Raw genomic sequence first — 20,625 nt, forward strand, 5'->3', positions numbered from 1 at the left:
TGAAGAAGAGGATGAACCAATTATGTGAGAACTAAACATGTTGGGTAGACCTCTGATGGTAGACTTATGGGAGAACATATACAAGAATCAGTTGCATATCAAGAACAAGGGATAAATGATCAATAGTGGGTAGAGAGCTAGACTGGAGTCAGGGAGACCCAGGTGCAAGTTCTCCCTCTGACAAATACAGGCTATGTGGTCCAAGGCAAGTGACTTAACCTCTTAGGAAACTCTAATTCTATGAATTTCAGAGCAGATGTTAAGCTGCATTGGTAGATGAACTTTCCTCATAGGGAAATCATGGGTCTATTCCAATCCCATCCCCATTCATTCTGTATATGAACAGACTATCTTCTTTTTCAACCATTTTAATTAATGACATTTTATTTAATTAATGACATTTTATCAATGACATCCTTTACTCTATTGTGGGATTTGGTTTGTTGGGTTTTTTGGGGGTTTTTTTTTTTTGGTGTGTTGCATCTTTCTAATAGGCACTGTTGTCCATTGGGTGATCCTTAATTGCACTTCTTCAAAGAATGAGATTTTCTATTGTTTGTACAACTCTTGGAAATAAGTGGTGCTTTGAGGAGAATAACACTTCCAAGGTCATTTCTTTACAGCCAACTCCTGAGGTAGATATTGACTACCTCCATTTTTCAGATGGACAAAATGGCGGTCCAGGTGGTGATGATGGAGCAACTCAAACTTTCCTGGATGTGGATTCATTTGTGTTTTCCTCCTGGTCCTCCCAAAGGGGACTCTTTCCCCCCGGAAACTATTAGGGGACATTTAAATATCAAATTTTACCTGATTCATTTATCACTCACCTCAGAACAAAAATAACTCATGGCAGAGGATTGGGGTGGGGGTTGGCAGGAACTAGGACCAGCAAGCACTGAATTGTGAAGACTGGACATATAGGCCAAGGTTGCCTGCCTTCCTATACTACCTTAATTTTCCAATTATTCCCTAGGTCAAAGCTTACCTTAGAGCCAACCTTACGCTTTTAGAGATCTGTAACCAAAGAAATTCACAAAACTGCTGGATAAAATTCACCTGGAAATGCCCACAGTCCAACACACTCTGGGGATCCACACTTGGACACACCCACCAACTGAGTCATTCTATCCCAACTTCCACATCATTATGTCACTCCCTGGCATTAACCACTGATCCCAACAAACAACACTAACTCTCTATCTATACTCTCTTCTGCATACTCTATATTTTGCATCCTTAGGGACCAGTTTCTTGTGGCATTATATCTATCTGTGCTTGTGTCTTCTCCCCTTGTATTTGTCTCATGAAGACCCCTTTGGGCTCCATGAAGGGAGATATCATGTTTCATTTAAACATTGTCTCTCCCCCACTGTCCAGTATAAGGCTCTACATACTGTAGGTGCTCAATAAATGTTTGTTTAATTCAGTGAATGAAAAAATAAATGAATGAATTAAAATCCTTCAGGATACTGGGCACTAGAGGACAGAAAGATTTTAAATTGGCCTTTCTTGCCCTCAAAGAACTTATATTCTAATAGGGCTATAGAGAAGGCATGATAACTACAGAGATAAGTGTAACAGAAGAGTTATACTTGTGGCAAAGGAGAGCTCCACATGTGAGGTCCTTTAGGAAAGGTTAAAGAGTCAGAGAACCAAGGACATGTTGAAGCCAATTCCTCTGCAAGAGGTGATTGTTAAATTTTCAGTGTGAAATTGGCAAATGCTGGTTTTGGCCCTGCCCCCATTTTTGTAAGGTTTGAGTGCTAAGGATGGTTTTTCCTTTTTTAAAATGGTTGGGAAGATATTCCAAAGAAGAATAATATTTGTGTCACATGAAAATTATGTGAAATTCAAATTTCAGTGTCAATTCACAGCCATACTTCTTTGTTTACAGATTATCTGTGGGTACTTTGGAACTATTGTTGGCAAAATTGAGTAGTCGTGGCAAAGACCGCATGAGGCACTTAGATTACTTTGAATTGCTGCTCAGTATAACACAAATGGTAATGACACAGTTAATAATAATAATAATAATAACTAGCATTTATATAGAACCTACTGTGTGCTGGGCACTTTACAATTATTGTCTTGTTTGATCCTCACAACAACCATGGGAGGTAGGTGCTATAATTATCCCCACTTTGCAGTGGAAGAAACTGAGGCAAACAGAGGTTGTGACTTAACAGAGGCATATTTGAATTCACATCTTCCCGACTCCAGTTCCAGAGCTCGCTCTACTACGCCACCTAGCAGCGCAACAAGGTACTGCCTAACAGTTAAAGCAACAATTTTGAGAGTCGGGCTTATCGTCACACCAAGAAATTTTATTTTATTTTTAATTAACAATGCACATCCACTCTGTCAAAACAAGAACAAAAGAGAAAAAAGAGTCTTGTTGCTAGTTTTTGAGCTGAGAATGAATTTTTGAATGAGAAATGAGATTGAATGATTGAAAGGAATGAATGAGAAAACTGCCCTCTGCCACCTTTATCCAACACTGAATGGCTTTGAAAATTAGATTCTGCTGCTGACTTGATGATATTTCTTTTCTTTTTTTTTTTTTAGTGAGGCAATTGGGGTTAAGTGACTTGCCCAGGGTCACACAGCTAGTAAGTATTAAGTGTCTGAGGCCGAATTTGAACTCAGGTACTCCTGACTCCAGGGCCGGTGCTCTATCCACTGCGCCACCTAGCTGCCCCTTGATGATATTTCTTAACGAATTCAGCCTAAAATTACAATGCAAAGGAGCACTCACAGGCTAACCTTATACTGTGGTAAAAGTCAATTCAGACAGCCTGCATTGTTTGAGTCACCAGTAACATCAAGCTACTTTCTGCATTTCTCCGGCTGTCAAAAGTTAAAACAAGGAGTGAGATCTTCATTCCACACAAATTTGGAGTGGATATGTTTTCTGAGCTCTCTGCCGCTCCCCTCCCCCTCAATGGAATGTTTCCTCCTTGCAAAAAAAACAAAAAACAAAAAAAACACAAACCCTTGTCACGGTCTCTGCTGTTGCTTGCTATGTGTGTGGAACACAGACTAGTCTGGATCCTACTGCCTGAAGGGCAGGTGGGTTGGAATTTACCCTTTCATGCCCTCCTGGTGCCCTTAAGAGACTGGAGGTCCAGCCTTTCTGCCAATGGTACCTGCCTCCTTTGATGATGTTCTTTTAGCTGTAGGGGTATAGTCCTTGCAAAAGCAAAGTCTCCAGTTTGATCTCAGACAAGACTCCATATTTAACAAAGACTACTGTGGCCCTCACCTGGGAGACCAGGTGGGTTAGATTTCATTCTTCCCTCCCCCCCCCACCCCCATTCTCCAGTAGGGAGGTAGGAAAACTGGGCACGGTTGGAGAAGGCCAAGTTCCACATTGTCTTGAACCAGGCACTTCCAGGCCTCAATTTCCTCACTTGGGATTGGACTAGATGCTCTTTAAGAACCCGTGCATAGCTCTGCATCCTCGGAGAGTAAGCTCAGGGATCCACTTCTCTGGCTCCCAGCTCCTGCTCTTGCATGGGGCAATCATTCCCCCCACCTTGGTTTACAGGAATTCTGAGTCAAGTTAAGATCATCTATCATTCCTTTCAATTGGCCCTAGGGCTGGGTGGGAGTAGAAGAGAAGAGCAAAGGGAGGGAGACAATTCTATCTCTCTTCTTAGTTTCTCTGGGTTTCATCTGATGATGTCAGGGAAGGAGATGTGGGGAAAGAGGGGACCCAAATCATCTCCCAGTGACCTTTACCAACTAGTTCATTCCACAGGCATCAACCTCCCCCAACATACACCCCTGAGGTGTGACCCCCTGGAATCAGAGTCCACCAAGGACAGGAGCGGGCAGTTTGGCAGGATCCTTCCTCCCTGAGGGCCCTCCAGACAACCTGGCCTGAGACTCTAACAGGATATTAACTGAAAGGGAGAAGGGAGACATCCCCAGGCCCAATAAGTTGGGGAGATCCCGCTGCTGTTCTTCATTAAGCAACAAAGGGTGAAGCCTATGACAAGCTGTGCTCCAACCCCCCCCCCCCCATGCTATTTCTGGACTCCCGGAACATCTTTATTCACTTAATCTGGGATTCGGGAAGATCTCATCCAAGCCAGTTTTATTGGGGAATTTTGAAGCAAGCATTCAGCCTCCCAATCAATAACAGATGAACAATTTTCACATCACATTTTTGGGGGAGGGTGTTTGGCCCCATCCTGCCCATCCTGAAGGGCTGGTCTTGGGAGATCGCCCATGGTTGGAGCCTTCTTGGAAACAGAGTGCCTGGCAATTCTGGGAGCACCAGCAGGCATGGCCCCCAAGAGCATGGGGTGAGGGAGAGATATCCCACCTGGGCTCAGCTAGTGGGACCTCCAGCCTTCTTTGATACCCCCAAGCAGACTTGAAGTCCTGGCCCCCACTCCCTTGGCTCATCTCTCTCCCACTCAGCGCCTCCTTCCTGGCTCCTTTTCACAGATGCGCTCAGTGCTGGTACTGTATCCACAGCCCATAAAGAATCAATCAAAGCCCGGGGCTTTTCAACACCAAACCAGGGCCCAAGAAGTGCCAGAGACTGATAAAATGGTGGGTAGATGGGGGGCAGTCAGGCTGAGGCCATGGAAAAGAAAGAGGAGTCGGCACATCCAGCTAGGCAGGAGAGACGGCAGCTTTCTCCTTGACTCTGGCTCACAGAATCATAGGATTTCATAGTCAAAAGCCACCCCAGCCAATCACTCCAACCTGTACTTGACCAAGATCTTTTTGCAAATCATAACTGACAAGAGGTCATGTAACTTGTACCTGAAGGCCCCTAATGAGAGAGAACCTCCCAAAGTAGCCCAATCTACACTAGGATTGCTCCATCCAAAAATTGTTGGACTGTTTTTCTTTTTGTTGATCTGAAATCTGTGTCCTCCCAACTTTTGCCCATTCCACCCAAGATGACTAATAAATCAGTCAAAAAGCATTTATTAAGTGCTTACTAGGTGACAGGAACTATGCTGAGTGTTCAGGATACCAGTGATTTGACCACCAGATCCAAAGGCGTGTGTGTGGCTGAAGAATAGTATAAGGATTTCATTGTAAGAAATGATGAAAGCTAGGGTTTCAGAGAAACCTGAGAAGACTTGTATGAACTGATACAAAGTGAAGTGAACAGAATGAGGAGGATCATTTATACAATAAATGGTGGTGCAGTAGATATAGTTCAGGGCCCGGAGTTAGGAAGACTCAGCTTCATGAGTTTAAATCTGGCCTTAAGTACTTACTGGTTGTATGACCTTGGGCAAATCACTTAGCCCTATTTGCCTCAGTTTTCTCATGTGTAAAATGAGGTGGAGGAAAAAAAAATAGCAAACCACTCCAGTATCTTTGCCAAGAAAACCCCAGATGGGATCACAAAGAGTTAGACATGACTGAAACCATTGAATAATGACAACTATAAAACAACATTGTAAAGCCAAACAACTTTAGTCATAATGATAGCTGGCACTGAATGGCCGTTACCTCAGACAAACTGAGTCCTGGGAAGAATGTAGCTTAAAAAGGCCAAGGTCTCCCACTGCATCCAGGGCTATCTCCAGTTACTCTGATCTATTTCTTGCCACTGGACCCAGATAGCTCTGGAGGAGAGAGTGAGGCTGGTGACTTTGCACAGCCATACCTCACTTAAGTCCAATTCACTTGCAAGTCAGGACATCACCTTCCTGATGTCATTGGTCCTCTTCAAGAATGAGGGACAAACACATATACAACCTATATCAGATTGCTTTCTGTCTTGGGAAGGGAGAAGGTAAGGGAGGGAGGGAGAAAAATTTGGAACGAGAAATCTTATAAAAATGAATCTTGAAAACTATCTCTACATGTAATGGAAAATAATAAAATACTTTTATGATTTAAAAAAAAGCCCAAACCTCCGAAAAAACCCCAAACCAAAACAAAACACATAAAAAGGATTAAGGACAAACAACATCTAGTGCTTCAAACTTTATGAAGAACTTTGTAAGTATTATCTCAATTATCTTTAAAACCAACCTGGAAGGCAGGTTTTTATTATCCCCACTTTTTTGTTGTTTTTCAGTCATGTCTGATTCTTTGTGACCCCATGGACCATTGCACTCCAGGCCCTTCTATCCCCCAGTATCTCTCAAAGTCTGTCCAAGTTCATGATCTCTTTGCTGTCCAAGGGACTATCAAAAGTATTCTCTAGGGGCAGCTAGGTGGCACAGTGGATAGAGCACCGGCCCTGGAATCAGGAGGACCTGAGTTCAAATCCAGCCTCAGACACTTGACACTTACTAGTTGTGGGATGCTGGGCCAGTCAATTAACCTCAATTGACTCATCAAAAAAAAGTCTGCTCTAGCACTACAATTTGAAAGCATCAGTTCTGTGGCTTTCAACTTTCCTTATAGTCTAACTCTCACAGCCATGCATTGCTATTGGAAAAATCATAGCTTTGGCTACATGAACCTTTGTCAGAAAGATGACATCTCTGGGGGCAGCTAGATAGCGCAGTGGTAAAGCACCGGCCCTGGATTCAGGAGTACCTGAGTTCAAATCCGGCCTCAGACACTTGACACTTACTAGCTGTGTGACCCTGGGCAAGTCACTTAACCCTCATTGCCCTGCAAAAAACAAAAAAACAAAAAACAAAAAAAAAGATGACATCTCTGTTTTTTAGTATGTTGTCCTGATTTGCCATAGCTTTCCTTCCAGGGAGCAAGTACCTTGTAATTTCATGGCTGGAGTTGCTGTCTTCAGTGATTTTTGAGCCCAAGGATATAAAATATGACACTGTTTCCATTTCTTCTCCTTTTTGCAAAGAAGTGATGGGACCAGTTACCAAGATCTTAGTGTGTGGTTTTTTTCCTTTGTTTGTTTTTTGCAGGGCAATGAGGGTTAAGTGACTTGCCCAGAGTCACACAGCTAGTAAGTGTCAAGTGTCTGAGGCTGGATTTGAATTCAGGTCCTCCTGAATCCAGGGTGGGTGTTTTATCCACTGTGCCACCTAGCTGCCCCAAGATCTTAGTGGGTTTTTTTTTTTATTTTAAGCTTTAAGTCAGTTTTTACACTTTCCTCTTTCACCCTCATCAAGAGGCTTCTTAATCCCTCTTCACTTTCTGCAATGGCAGAGTGGCATCATCTGCATAGCTGAGATTGCTGATATTTTTCCCAGCAACTTTAATTCCAGCTTTTGATTTGTCCAAGCTGGCCCTTTGTATGATGTACTCTGCATGGAAGTTAAATAAATAAGGGGACAATATAGAGCCCTATAATACTTCTTTTCCTTCCCCCACACTGAATATGGTGACTTTATTGATGGTACACAATATAGGACTCTAGGCTTCTGCCCCCTACTACAAAGGTACTTGGAGACAAAGATGTGAATGGGGCATGGGATCCCCAGTATAGGAACATAGGTTAGGGATGTGGGCTCCCTAGTGGTGGAATTCCTCTTTTGGCTGGGGACGAAGATCCATGGCTTTCTACTTTCCTCTTTGGAGGCCATGGAGACCCGAGGTCTACTACATGGTTGTTGTAACCATACTCATTGTCATAACAGGAAATGAGCTTGACAAAATGGTCATTGGGGGCAATGCCAGCACCAGCGTCAAGGTAGAGAAGTGGAAGTTACTGTTAAAATCACAGGATAAAAACTGGTCCTGTGTAGCTGAAGATGACCCTCAAGGCTCCCCCTGATGCTTGCTTCACTACTTTCTTGATAGCATCATATTTGGCAAGTTTCTCCAGGTGGCAGGTCAGATCTACAACAGACACTGGGAGTAGGAACACAGAAGACGAGGCCTGTGAGCTTCCCCTCAGATCAGGTATGACCTTGCCTACAACCCTAGCAGTACCAGTGGAAGCAGGGATGATGATTTGGGCAGCATCATACTCATCATGCCACAGCTCACCAGAGGGAGCATCTACTGTTTTCTGGGTAGCAGTAAAGCATGAACTGGGGTCATGAGTCCTTCCACAATGCCAAAGTTGTTATGAATGACCTTGACCAATGGCCCAAGCAGCTGGCTGTTCAGGAGGCATTACTGGCTATGTTAAGGGAATTGTATTTCACATGGCTCACTCCCATCATGAACATTGGAATATCAGCAGAAGGGGCAGAAAGAATGAGCCTTGGCCTTTTCCAGAGTGGTAAAGGCAGCAATGGACTTTACAACATACTTGGCTCTAGCATCTCCCCATGTAATATTGGAGGGTTCCAGCTCTTGGAAGTTGGTAATGACTTTTCCATTGATCACTAGCTTTCCATTCTCAGCCTTGACAGTGCCCTTAAACTTACCATGGGTGAAATCATATTGAAACATATAAACCATGTAGTTGAGGTCAACAAAGGAGTCACTGATGGCCACATGTTTACTCTACCTGAGTTGAACATAGCCCTGGTAACCAGGCACCCAATATGGCCAAATATGTTGACTTTGACCTTCATCATCTTGTTTCACATATGCAGCAGTGGATCCTGGCACCAAGCTTGGGAGAAGAGTTGAGAGCTCATACTCCTTTTCCAATCATAAACCAATCAGTTGTTTCATGTTTGGTTCTAACTGTTACTTCTTAGTCCACATACAGGTTCAACAAGGAGACAAGTAAGATTATTTGGTACTGCCATCTCTTTGAGGACTTGCCACAATTTGTTGTGATTCACACAGTCAAAAGTTTTAGAGTAGTCAATGAAACAAAAATAGATGTTTTTCTGGAACTCCCTTACTTTCTTCATAAACCAGCAAATGTTAGTAATTTGGTCTTTAGTTCCTCTGCCTCTTCAAAAATCAGCTTACTTTTCTGGTAATTCTCAGTTCACGTATTGCTGAAGCTTAGTTTGCATAATCTTAAGCATAACCTTTCTGGCATATGAAATGAGTGCAATTGTTTAGTACTTTGAACATTCCTTGGCATTACTCTTTTTTACAATTGGGATATAAACTGATCTTTTCCAATCCAGTGGCCACTGTTGAGTTTTCCAAATGAATGCAGAACTTTAACAGAATTATCTTTTAGGGTTTTAAATAGCTCAACTGGAATTCCATCACCTCCACTAGCCTTATTGTTAGCAATGCTTCCTAAGGTCCGCTTGACTTCATTCTCCAGGATGTCTAGCTCTATATCAATAAGCACACCATCATAGTTATTGGAGATGTTAAGATCTTTCTTGTATAGTTCTGTGTATTCTTGTCACCTCTTCTTAATTTCTTTTGCTTCTATAAAATCCCTACCATTTTTGTTTTTAATCATGTTTATTTTCACCAGCTGTTAGCTTGACATCACTTCCTAAGTGACCCATAGTCTTCTTAAGTTCAACCTATCCCAAATAGAACTCACGGTACCTCCCTTCAAGTCCAGCTCTTCTCCAAACTAACCAATTTTTGTTGAGGGTTTTGCCATCCAAGTCATTTCTGTTTACAATTTCAATCACCCTTAACTCTTTTCTTTTCCTCACCCCTCATTTCCAATCAGTAATCAAGTCTTGTCCATTCTTTCTTTACAATAATTATTGAATCATTCCCTTTCTCTCTAGTAGAGCCTAGCTCAGGCCCCCATCACATCTTTCTTATGCTATTGAAATAATTTTTCTAATTGGTTCCCTTGCTTCCAATCTTTCCCCTTTCCAATTAATCCACCATGTAACTTTCAAGTAGATATTCCTAAAACTGACTATATCACTTTCCTCTCTCCAAATCTCCAGGAGCTCCCTATTTCTGCCAGGGTACAATATAAAATCCTTACCTTAGCATTTGAAGTCTTTCACAATCTGGCTCTCACCTTTCCAGATTTATTTAATTTTATTTCCCTTCATGTACTCTTCTCCATTTCAGTAAAACTGACCTAGGTGTTCATCATCTCTCCTTCCTATCTCCTGCCTCTGTATTTTTGTATAAGTGAAACCCCCAAATATATCTCCTCTCCTCTATTTCTTTTTTTTTCTCTCCTCTATTTCTGAGAATACTTAGTTTCCTTCAAAGTACATCTCAGGTGCCACCTCATACCAAAGGCCTTTCCTGAAATCTTGAGTTTTCACTTAATATTATTTTCTATTTATTTATCTGGATACAAGTAAAATCCTCCTAGGAGATTGCAAGCTCTCTGAGGACAGGGAATGTTTCATTTTTTTGTTCCTCTATCACCAGCATTTGGCAAAACACTTTGTATATCAGCCCATGGTTGATGGAGGATGGAAGAGGAATAGGAAGAGGCAGGAACAAATAAATAAATGTTTGTCGAACTGAACTGAACTGAATTATTCCTAGTTCTGGCTCCAGGACCAAGAAGATCAAATCTTATCTCTCTTCCTTATGACAGGTTGGGCTGATTACATGGGAAGAGTGATGGGTCAATCAATCCATCAACAATCATTTATTAAGCATCTACTATGTGCCATCCACTGTGCTAAGTGTTGGGAATACAAAGAAAGGCAAAAGCTAGTCCCTGCCCTCTAGAAGCTTGTAGTCTAATGGGGGAAACAACATGCAAACAAGTTAAAAACAGGAGAAATTGGAGGCAATGGGGTTCAAGGGGATCAGGAAAAGCCTCCTCTACACAGTGGGATTTGGGCTGAGCTATGGAAGCCAGGAGGTAGAGGTAAGGTTGGAGGGCATTTCAGATATGGAAGGACATGGGGCAGCTAGGTGGCATAGTGGATAAAGCACCAGCCCTGGATTCAGGAGGACCTGAGTTCAAATCCAGCCTCAGACACTTGACACTTACTAACCGCGTGACCTTGGGCAAGTCACTTAACCCTCATTGCCCTGCCTCAAAAAGAAAGAAAGAAAGAAAGAAAGAAAGAAAGAAAGAAAGAAAGAAAGAAAGAAAGAAAGAAAGAAAGAAAGAAAGAAAGAAAAGATATGGGAGGACAGCCAGTGAAAAGACCAGGAGTCAAGGGATACAGTATCATGTTTACGGAACAGTAGGCTGGTGTTGCTGGAATAGAAAGTATGTGGAAGATAGTCAAGTATAGTGGAAAGGAAGGAGAGGGCCAAGCTGTGAGGGCTTTAAACACCAATGAGATGATTTTGTATTTGATCTTGAAGGTAATAGGGAGCCACTGGAGTTTATGTCAAGGAGGAAGGGTGGTGGTGGTTGTGGTGGTGACATAAGCCAGAACTACATTTTAGTAAAATTACTTTGGCAACTGAGTGGAGGCTAGATTGGAGTGGGGAAAGACTAGATAGAGGCAGGGAGACCAAACAGCAGGCTACTGCAACAGTTCAGGAATTATTCTGCACCAGGCACTGTTATAAGTGATCAATGGCTAACCTGTGTGCACCATTGGAAACCTAGCCACATGAAGAGAAAACCAGGAAGCAAGGTCCCCAGCACTTTGAGGAAGTCCCCTGAGGTGAACATATGAGGGAGTATGAGTCATGAAGAATGAGCAGGCATGAATGCATGGCAACATCTGGAGATGGAGAAGCCACCCAAGTCCTTGAAAAAATGAATGTGCCTCTCTTGAGGAGATCCAAGATGAGTTCTCTTTTCTGCATTGTATCACCCTGCTGCCTCCTGTTGGTCTTGTATGTAGTTCACCAAAACCCTCAGTTTTCTTTCAGACAACCTCTTCTCAACCCATGCTTATTTATAAAGCCGAAATTGTTTTTGTTTTTTTAAGGGTAAGACTTTACATTTATTCCTATTAGGTTTCATCTAATTAGATTTGGGTCAATGTTCTGGCTTGTCAAAATCTCTTTGGATCCTGTCTCTATAATCTAATCTAGTGGGTTATCTATCTCCCCTCCCCTGTTCTCTCTCTCTGTCTCCCCTTCATCTCATAGGAAAATGTGATAATGGTGTTGTAGTCTACACCCTTATGTAATCACTGATTTGAATGTGAAATAGCACAATGCCAAACATGAGTCCCTAAATCACTCACCACTAGGGACTTCCTTCCAACTGGATGTCACGCCATCAATTTCTGAGTTTGGCCAGTTTCAGTGCATTTCATTTAGGGGTTCTTCAACCCGTTTTGAGCAGCTAGGTGGCGCCATAGTGCATAGGGTACCAGACTTGGAGTAAGGAAGACTTATTTTCCTGAGTTCAAATCTCAGACCCTGGCTGTGTGACCCTGGGCATGTTACTTAACCCTGTTTGCCTCAGTTCCCCATCTATAAAATGAGCTGGAGAAGGAAATTGAAAACCATTGCAGGATCTTTGCCAAGAAAACCCCAAATGGAGTCGTGAAGAGTCAGACACAAATGAAAAATAACAACAATAACTTCATTTGGTTCATGGACTCCTTTGTTGGGCTTGGAAAGCTTCTGGACCCCTATTCAAAATAATTCTCTTAAATGCAAAAAATAAAAATACGTAGGATTACAAAGGAAACAAAATATATTGAAACATAGTTATCAAAATACATCAAAAATAAAAGAAACAAGTTCACACACCTCGAGTTAAGAACCCCAGATTTAATTGTATTACCATTTAGCCCACAACTCTCTATCTTTTCCATGGGAACAGCATGAGAAACTTTATCAGATTTTTGTAAAAATCTGGGTAAACTTGTTCTATCACATTCCCTTAAATTACCAGTTTAGTTACCCTGTCAAAAGAGGAAAGACAGCCAATGTGGGGTGACCTAATCTTGAGGAAGCTGAGCTTGATGCTTTGTGATTGCTCCTTGCTTTTCTGCATTCACAAGTCATTTCTTTCATAACATGATCTAGGATTTTTCCAGGCATCAAAGTTAAGCTCGATGACCTAGAGTTTGTAGATTTCATTCCATTGTTCTCTTTTAATATCAGGGAAAACCTTTGCTTTTCTTCAGTCTTTCAGAACTTCTTTTTTTCCAGGATAGGATCTTTGTAATCTCTGACAGTGACTCAGCCATCACTTGGCCCATTTCTTTTAGTACTTTTCAAGTGGCCCAGGTGGCTTGAGTTTTGTTAAGAAGAGTGTTCCTTTATTATTTCTTTGCTCGTCTTTAGTATCAATTCCTTTATCAATAAACTTTTATTAAGTGCCTACTATGTGAGAGATACTGTGCTAAGAGCTGGGGATACAAAAAAGAGGCAAAAGACAGTCCCTGCCCTCAAGGAACTCATAATCCAAATGGGGAAGATGGTTAGTAAAGATGCACAAACAAACTATATACAGGATAAATAGGAAATAGCTAATAGAGGGAAGTTACTAGAATTAAAAGAGGTTGGGAAAGGCTTCCTACAGAAGATGGGAGTTTAGTTAGGACTTAAAGGAAGCCAAAAGGTAGAAATGACGAGGGAAAACATTCAAGAAATGGGGGACAGCCAGAGAGAATGCCCAGAGATGAGAGATGGGTTCATGGAACAGTTAGGAGGTCAGTGTCAGTGGATTGAAGAGTATGTGGTAGAAAGTAAGGTATAAGAAGACTGGAAAGGTAGGAGGGGGCTAGATTAGGAAAGGTTGTGAATGCCAAACATAGAATTTTGTATTTTGTCCTGGAACTGATGGAGGCCACTAGAGTTGATTGAGTAGGGGGTAACATGGTCAGACCTGCACTTTAGGAAAATAACCTTGGTGGCTGAATGGAGGATGGATTGGAGTGGGGAGAGACTTTTGGTAGGCAGACCCACCAGCATAATCCAAGCATGAGGTGATAAGGGTCTGCACCAGAGTAGTGGCAGTGTCAAAGGAGAAAAGGGGGAATATTTGAGTGATGGTGCAAAGGTGAAATCAACAAGCTTTGGCAACAGCTTGGATATGGGGAATAAGAAATAGTGAGGGGTGGAGGATGACTCCTAGTTTGCTAACCTAAGGTACTGAAAAGATGGTGTTGCCCTTTTTAGTAAAAGGGAAGGGGTGTGTGTGTGTAAGCTTAAGGAGAAAGATAATGATTATCTCTTTTGGGCATATTGAGTTTAAGATGTCTACTGGAGGGGTGGCTAGGTGGAGCAGTGGATAGAGCATCGGCCCTGGAATCAGGAAGACCTGAGTTCAAATCCGGCCTCAGACACTTGACATTTACTAGCTGTGTGACCCTGGGCAAGTCACTTAACCCCAATTGCCCCACAAAAAAAAAAAGAAAAAAGATGTCTACTGGGCATTCAGTTGAAGATATCTGAAAGACAGTTGGAGATGCAAGATTGGAAGTCAGTTTAGGGCGGAGTAGGTAGATTTGGGAATCATCAGCATAGAGATAGTAATTAAATCCATGGGAGCTGATGAGATCAATGAGTGAAATAGTGTCAATGGAGCAGAGAGGAGAGCCCAGGACAGAATCCTGAGAGACACCTATGGTTAGAGGGTGAGATCTGGATGAGGATCCAGCAAAAGAGACAGAGAAGGAACAGTCAGAGAGGTAGAAGGAGAACCAGGAGAGAGTAATGTCTTTAAAATCTAGAAGGAAGCAAATATCAAGGAGGAGAGTGTGATCAACAGTGTCAAAGACTACAGAGAGGTCAAGGAAAATTTGGAAGAGAAAAGAGAGTCAAAATAAGACTTGAGCATCTCTGTCTTCTCTGTGTGTCATTTATCATCATTCCATCCACTCTAATTTGCATTTCTCTAATAGGTAGTGATTTAGAGCATTTTTCATATGGCAATAAATAGCTTTGATTTCTTCATCTGAAAACTGCCTGTTCATGTCCTTTGACCATTTCTCAGTTGGGGAATGACTTGGATTCTTATAAATTTGATTTAGTTCCTGATATATTTTAGAAATGAGGCTTTTATCAGAAACATTGGCTATAAAAATTGTTTCCCAGCTTTCTGTTTCCCTTCTAATTTTGGCTGCATTTCTTCTGTTTGTACAAAACCTTTTTAATTTAATGTAATTGAAATCATCCATTTTGCATTTCATAATATTCTCTATCTCTTGTTTAGTCATAAATTGCTCTCTTCTCCATAGATCTGAGAGGTAAACTATTCCTCCCTCTCCTAATTTACCTATGGTATCACCCTTTATGTCAAAATCATGTACCCATTTTGACCTTATTTTGATATATGGTGTTAGATGTTGGTCTATGCCTAGTTTCTGCCATACTATCTTTCCAGTTCCTATCAGCTGGAGTCTTTGAGTTTATCAAACAGTAGATTACTATAGTCATTTACTACTGTGTCTCCTGTGCCTAAACTATTCCACTAATCCACCACTCTATTTCTTAACCAATACCAAATAGTTTTGCATTCCATCCACTCTATTGCCCTCTATTTTTTATTCATTTGGATTTGCTTTATTGTGTCTTGGTTTCTCATAAAATCACTAGCTTCCATTTGTTCAATCCTAATTCTTAGTCAATTATTTTCTTCAGAGAACTTTTCCATTTGGCTTTTCAAGCTGTTGACCTTTTTTTTATGACTTTCCTGCATCACTCTCATTTCTCTTTCCAATTTTTCCTCTACCTCTCTTACTTTATCTTCAAAGTCCTTTATGAGTGCCTCTATGGCCTGAGACCAATTCATATTTTTCTTGGAAGCTTTGGATGTAGGAGGCCTGACATTGCTATCTTCTTCTGAGGGTGCACCTCGATCTTCCTTGTCATGAAAGAAACTTTTTTTAAGTGGGGCAATTGGGGTTAAGTGATTTGCCCAGGGTCACACAGCTAGTAAGTGTTAAGTGTCTGAGCCTGGATTGGAACTCAGGTACTCCTGACTCCAGGGCCAGCGGTCCATCCACTGTACCACCTAGCTGCCCTGAAAGAAACTTTCTATGGTCCACATCTTTCTCTGTCTGCTCATCTTGCTCATCTTTTACTTGACTTCTAACTCCTTTTTAAAGTGGGGCACTGCTTCCAGGCTGCACTGTCCCAAGCTTCAGGGGGTCCCAGGTGGTACAGTTTAAGGAGAGCCATGTTCTGCACTCACCTGGCCTGTGCTCTGGGCTGAAAATAACCCCAAGACTACTTGCTCTTCAACCAGAAAACAATTTTTTTGTTTTGCTGTGTTGATAGCTCTAGCTAGCTTATACCCCTCTCCCACCTAGGCTGTTGCTACTCAAGACTGCATCCTGGTTCCCAGCAGGGGTAAAACAACTGAGTTCTGCCTCAGCATCAGCAGAGACCCCTGTAATCTCCCCCAGCCAACCACTCAGCCCTCTCACCAGACCATGAGCTTAGTTCCAGAAGACATTGACACTGCAGCTGATTCAGAGCCTCTGGAGGTCTCTTTCTCTTGTGCAGCCTGCCTGGGGCTGGATCTGTATCTGCTCAAGCTTGTGGTTTGGTTTCACTCCCATCCCAGCACAGCAGACTCCTCCTTTTGACCTTCTAAGCCATCTTTGGCTGTAAAATAATCTCATCCCATCCTTTTGCTCCAGGTATTGTCTTATGGCATTATTTGAAGGGATTTGGAGGGATTTGGGGGAGACCTATGAGGCGTCCCATTCCATCCACTCTAAAAAGCAACCACCAATGCCACATTCATTCCTTGGTCCTCTTCCTTCCTATTCCACCCCATACCTTTAAACACTCATTTTTTACATCTTTACCTGTTTTTGCCAGCCTCAGCTCATCCCAAGCATCAGCACTTCAAGCATTATTCTTCACGTCATAGTTTTGTATCTATCTTCTGTCACCTGGCCTTGATTCCATCTTCTGCTTATTTCTTTTAAAATACTCAGTTAATGAATGTATCTACATTGGTTTCTTCAGACAATGTTCATTTTTCCTCCTCACTCTGATTGTTTTCCTTTGTGGCTTCAGAATTTCATTCTTAAGAGTTTTCTGAGTCAAAAACTGATTCACCTTATAGAATATTAGCTCACTAAATCCTCCTTGTCTTCCCTCTGAATCCTTTGAAATCTCCTTTCCAAAATCTAGGATCCATGGCAGATTGTACCCAACTTTACTTTCATTCTCTGTCACAAGCTTGTCAGAGGGAGTGATCACTTTCCCCTTAAGATTTCCCATCTTTTCCACTGCAGTGAGTTCCTCCCTGATGGTAGAAATCCAGTCCAAAATAGAAGTCCCTTGTGTTGGTTCTTCTGCATTTTGAAAAGTTCAATGATCATTATGGTAAGTAAAAAGTTATTAGAGGGGGGCAGGTAGGTGGTGCAGTGGATAAAGCACCGGCCCTGGATTCAGGAGGACCTGAGTTCAAATACAGCCTCAGACACTTGACACTTAATAGCTGTGTGACCCTGGGCAAGTCACTTAACCCTTATTGCCCTGCAAAAAAAAAAAGTTATTAGAGGTTCTTTTTGGGACAGATTTCTGGATAATTGAATTCTTCCATCACTGTTCCTCCATGACAACTTTGTGATCTATTTCCTAAATCCCTTATCTATTATCTATTTTCCTCTGTTTATCCAGGTGGCCTATTGTGACATCCAATGACAAAATCACTTCTATTTGTCCTTCTATTGATCTTCATCCAAAGGCTTTCTACCAAAACTTCTTGCTTACTTACATGAATTGTTGTTCAGTCATTTTTCCGTTGTGTTTGACTTTTCGTGATCACATTTGGGGTTTTCTCAGCAAATATACCAGAGTGGTTTTCCATTTCCTTTTCCAGATTATTTTACGAATGAGAAACTAAAGCAAACAGGGTTAAGGGACTTGCTTAGGGTCACACAGCTAGTAAGGTATGGACTTGAAATCATAAAAATGAGTCTTCCTGATTCCAATTCCATTGCTCTATCCATTGTGTCTCCTAGGTCATTCTCACCAGAATGAATAGTCTTAATATACAAAGCTTAGCTCTTCTCTTTTTTTTACCTTTTATCTTGAATAAGGTAGAACCATCCAGAGCCATATTCTGGTCATAGATTTCATCCCACTGAGTCCTAGGAATAATCCTGAGGTAAAATATACTTCTTTATATTCTGTTTCACCTTAATTATTGATGTGTATATGTTTGGGTAATTTTCTTTACTTCTGATTCCTTTCTTGGATTTTGTTTCTCATGTACATATGGAAGTTTGACTTACCATTCTTTTTCCCAAATTGTAGTTATTCTCAGTGGTATCTAGCTAAATGTATATACAAGGAAGTTTTCTCCTTCCTCTATTCTATGCAATTTAAAGCCCTTTTGACTAAATTTGGAAGGTCCATTAGACCAAGGCTTCTTAAACATTTTCCATTTGTGACCCCATTTTTACCCAAGAATTTTACACAACCCTAGACATATAGGTAGAAAACAAAACTTCTTAATCTTGTGCTGTTGCCAATTTTTTTGAGACTCCCACATTCAGTTACTCAACCCCATATGAGGTTTTGACTCACAGTTTAAGAAGATAGCCATCAGACTGTGATCTCCTGGAGAGAAAGGACACTTCCCCACTCCATCCCCTTTCTTTGTATCCTTAGCACTTAGTACAATGTGGCTGGGACATAGTAGGTTGTTAATAATTATTTCTTGACTTGACTTGACTTACCACTGAGCAAATACAATCTTCTTAGTGCTCTTTATATGCACTCCATTTCTAGCTAGGAGTCTGTTATTCTTATATTTTAAACTGCAGTCTAGAAGTCCAAATTCCATTTTAAATACCATCTTCTTAACCAAGCTGTTCACTTCCCCAAATATAATTTCTTCCTTTAATGCTTTTAATGGGTGGTAGTGATGAAAATACCACCTGTGACCCTACGGTTTCTAGTTTCTAACCAAAGTCTTCATAATCCTGGGAAAAGTTTTCTGAATTCCCATTGACAGCATAATTTGTGTCTATGTGAATCAACGGAAGTGTGTAGCTAGGATATGGTTTTGACAAATCTGGGGACATTCTCTGTCATATGTGGGATATATGCTTTTACAAGACAGAAGACCCTTGTATTACAAAGATCAGGCTGATAAATAGTTGCCTCGGTATCCCTTTACAAGAAGTCACATTTTTTTTTCTCCTTACTTTTTTCCCCTTCTTTTTCCTTCCTTTTTTCTTCTTCCCCTGGTCTTTACTGGAACATGGTCACTACCATTTGGTTCTCCTCCACTTAGTGTAGGTGAAATGACTTCAGCATTGCTTAGAAGAGAATCAGCTGCTTCCTGCTCAGAGCATCCACCTTCCTACCCTCAGAATTTGTTTTTGTTTTTACCTTCAGGAAAGCAGTGGTCCTTCTCCTTCCCTACCTCTGTGATGTGACATTATTCTACATTCAAATATCTGAATACAAATCAGCTTTCACCTCTGCCTTTTCAGATACCCTTTTCTACCCCACTTCCTCCTTCATAGGAGTCAAGTTAACAAAGATTTAGCAAGCACCTATTATGTCCCTGGTACTGTGCCAATCAATGAAGGCAAAGATAAAGGTCTTTCAACAAAGAAAGGCAAAAAAACAGTCCCTGCTTTCAAGGAGCTCACAGTCTCGTAAGGGAGACAAGAAAACAACTTTAAGCAAACAAGATGTAGACAAGATAAATTAAAAATAATCAACAGAGAGAAGGCACTAATGTTGAGAGGGCTTGGGAATGGCTTCTCATAGAAGGTGAGATTGTAGCTGGGACTTGAAGGAAGTTGGGAAATCTAGGAGACAGAGATAAGAAGGGAGAGAATACTAAGTCTCTTTTTTGTCATTGTTGTTAGGGGTTTTTTTTGGTTTTGGTGGGGCAATGAGGGTTAAGTGACTTGCCCAAGGTCATACAGCTAGTAAGTGTCAAGTATCTGAGGCCAGATTTGAACTCAGGTTCTCTTGAATCCAGGGCCAGTGCTTTATCCACTGCGCTACTTAGCTGCCCCCAGTAAGTCTTTTTTTTTTTTTAAGTAAGTCTTTTTTAATGAATATTTCATTGTCCCTGATAACTTAGACTATGTCCAGACCAGCTCACCTTTTTCTAGAAGAGGAACCATAAAGTCAAAGATGGGATGGACCTTAGTTTTGTTTTTTGCTTTTGGGGCTTTTTTTGGTGAGGCAATTGGGGTAAAGTGACTTTCTCAGGGTCACACAGCTAGTAAGTGTTAAGTATCTGAGGCTGGATTTGAACTCAGGTCCTCCTGAATCCAAGGCCAGTGCTTTATCCACTGCACCACCTAGCTGCCCTCTGGGATGGACCTTAGAGCATGGAATGTCAGATCTGAAAGAGTCCTTATAAAACAAAGAGTTGGAAGAGGTTGTAGACATAGAATTAATCAATCCATCAACAAATATTTGTTAAGTACACACCAAGTGTCAAACAGTGTGCTAAGCACAAAAGAGAATCAAAACAATCTCTGTCCTCTCAGTGTATATATCCTAATGGGAGAGATATGTATGGATGGATATATGGAATGATGGATGGATAAATATATATATATATATATATATATATATACAGATAGGTTGGTGGGTAGATGGATGGATGAATGGAGGAGAGAGAGAGAGAGAGTCATACAAGATATATACAACACAGAAAGAAGGTAGCCTTTACAGGGAAAGAACTAGCTGCTTCAAACCTTGGAAAATCCCCTTAAAGAAGGTAGTTCTTGAAGGAAGATGTGTCTAAGAGACAGATTTGAGGACAAATTCCAGGCACAGAAAGAGTCAATGCAAAGGCATAGAAATGATAGATGGAGCATCAAGGAGGGAGAACACATAAGTCAGTATGAGTGAACCATAGAGTTTGCAGAGGATAAAAAGGTATAAGAAAACTACAAAGACAGAAGGGGCCAAGTTGGGAAGAACTCTACATGCCAAATGGGAGTTTATATTTGATCCTTGAGGCAATAGGGAGCCAATTAAGTTTATTGAGCTATATGGATGCATTAAGAAAGTCAATGGGAGTTGAGTGGAGGATATATTGGG

The 20,625-nt window shown here is 41.3% G+C and overlaps 1 pseudogene; it reads right to left on the bottom strand.

Moving 5' to 3' along the window:
* Positions 1–7,402: 7,402 nt before the first annotated feature.
* LOC122748144 lies at positions 7,403–8,435 on the bottom strand (annotated as a pseudogene).
* Positions 8,436–20,625: the final 12,190 nt, after the last annotated feature.

This window comes from Dromiciops gliroides, chromosome 3 (assembly GCF_019393635.1).
Source record: "Dromiciops gliroides isolate mDroGli1 chromosome 3, mDroGli1.pri, whole genome shotgun sequence".
In the NCBI taxonomy this organism is placed as follows: Eukaryota; Metazoa; Chordata; class Mammalia; order Microbiotheria; family Microbiotheriidae; genus Dromiciops; species Dromiciops gliroides.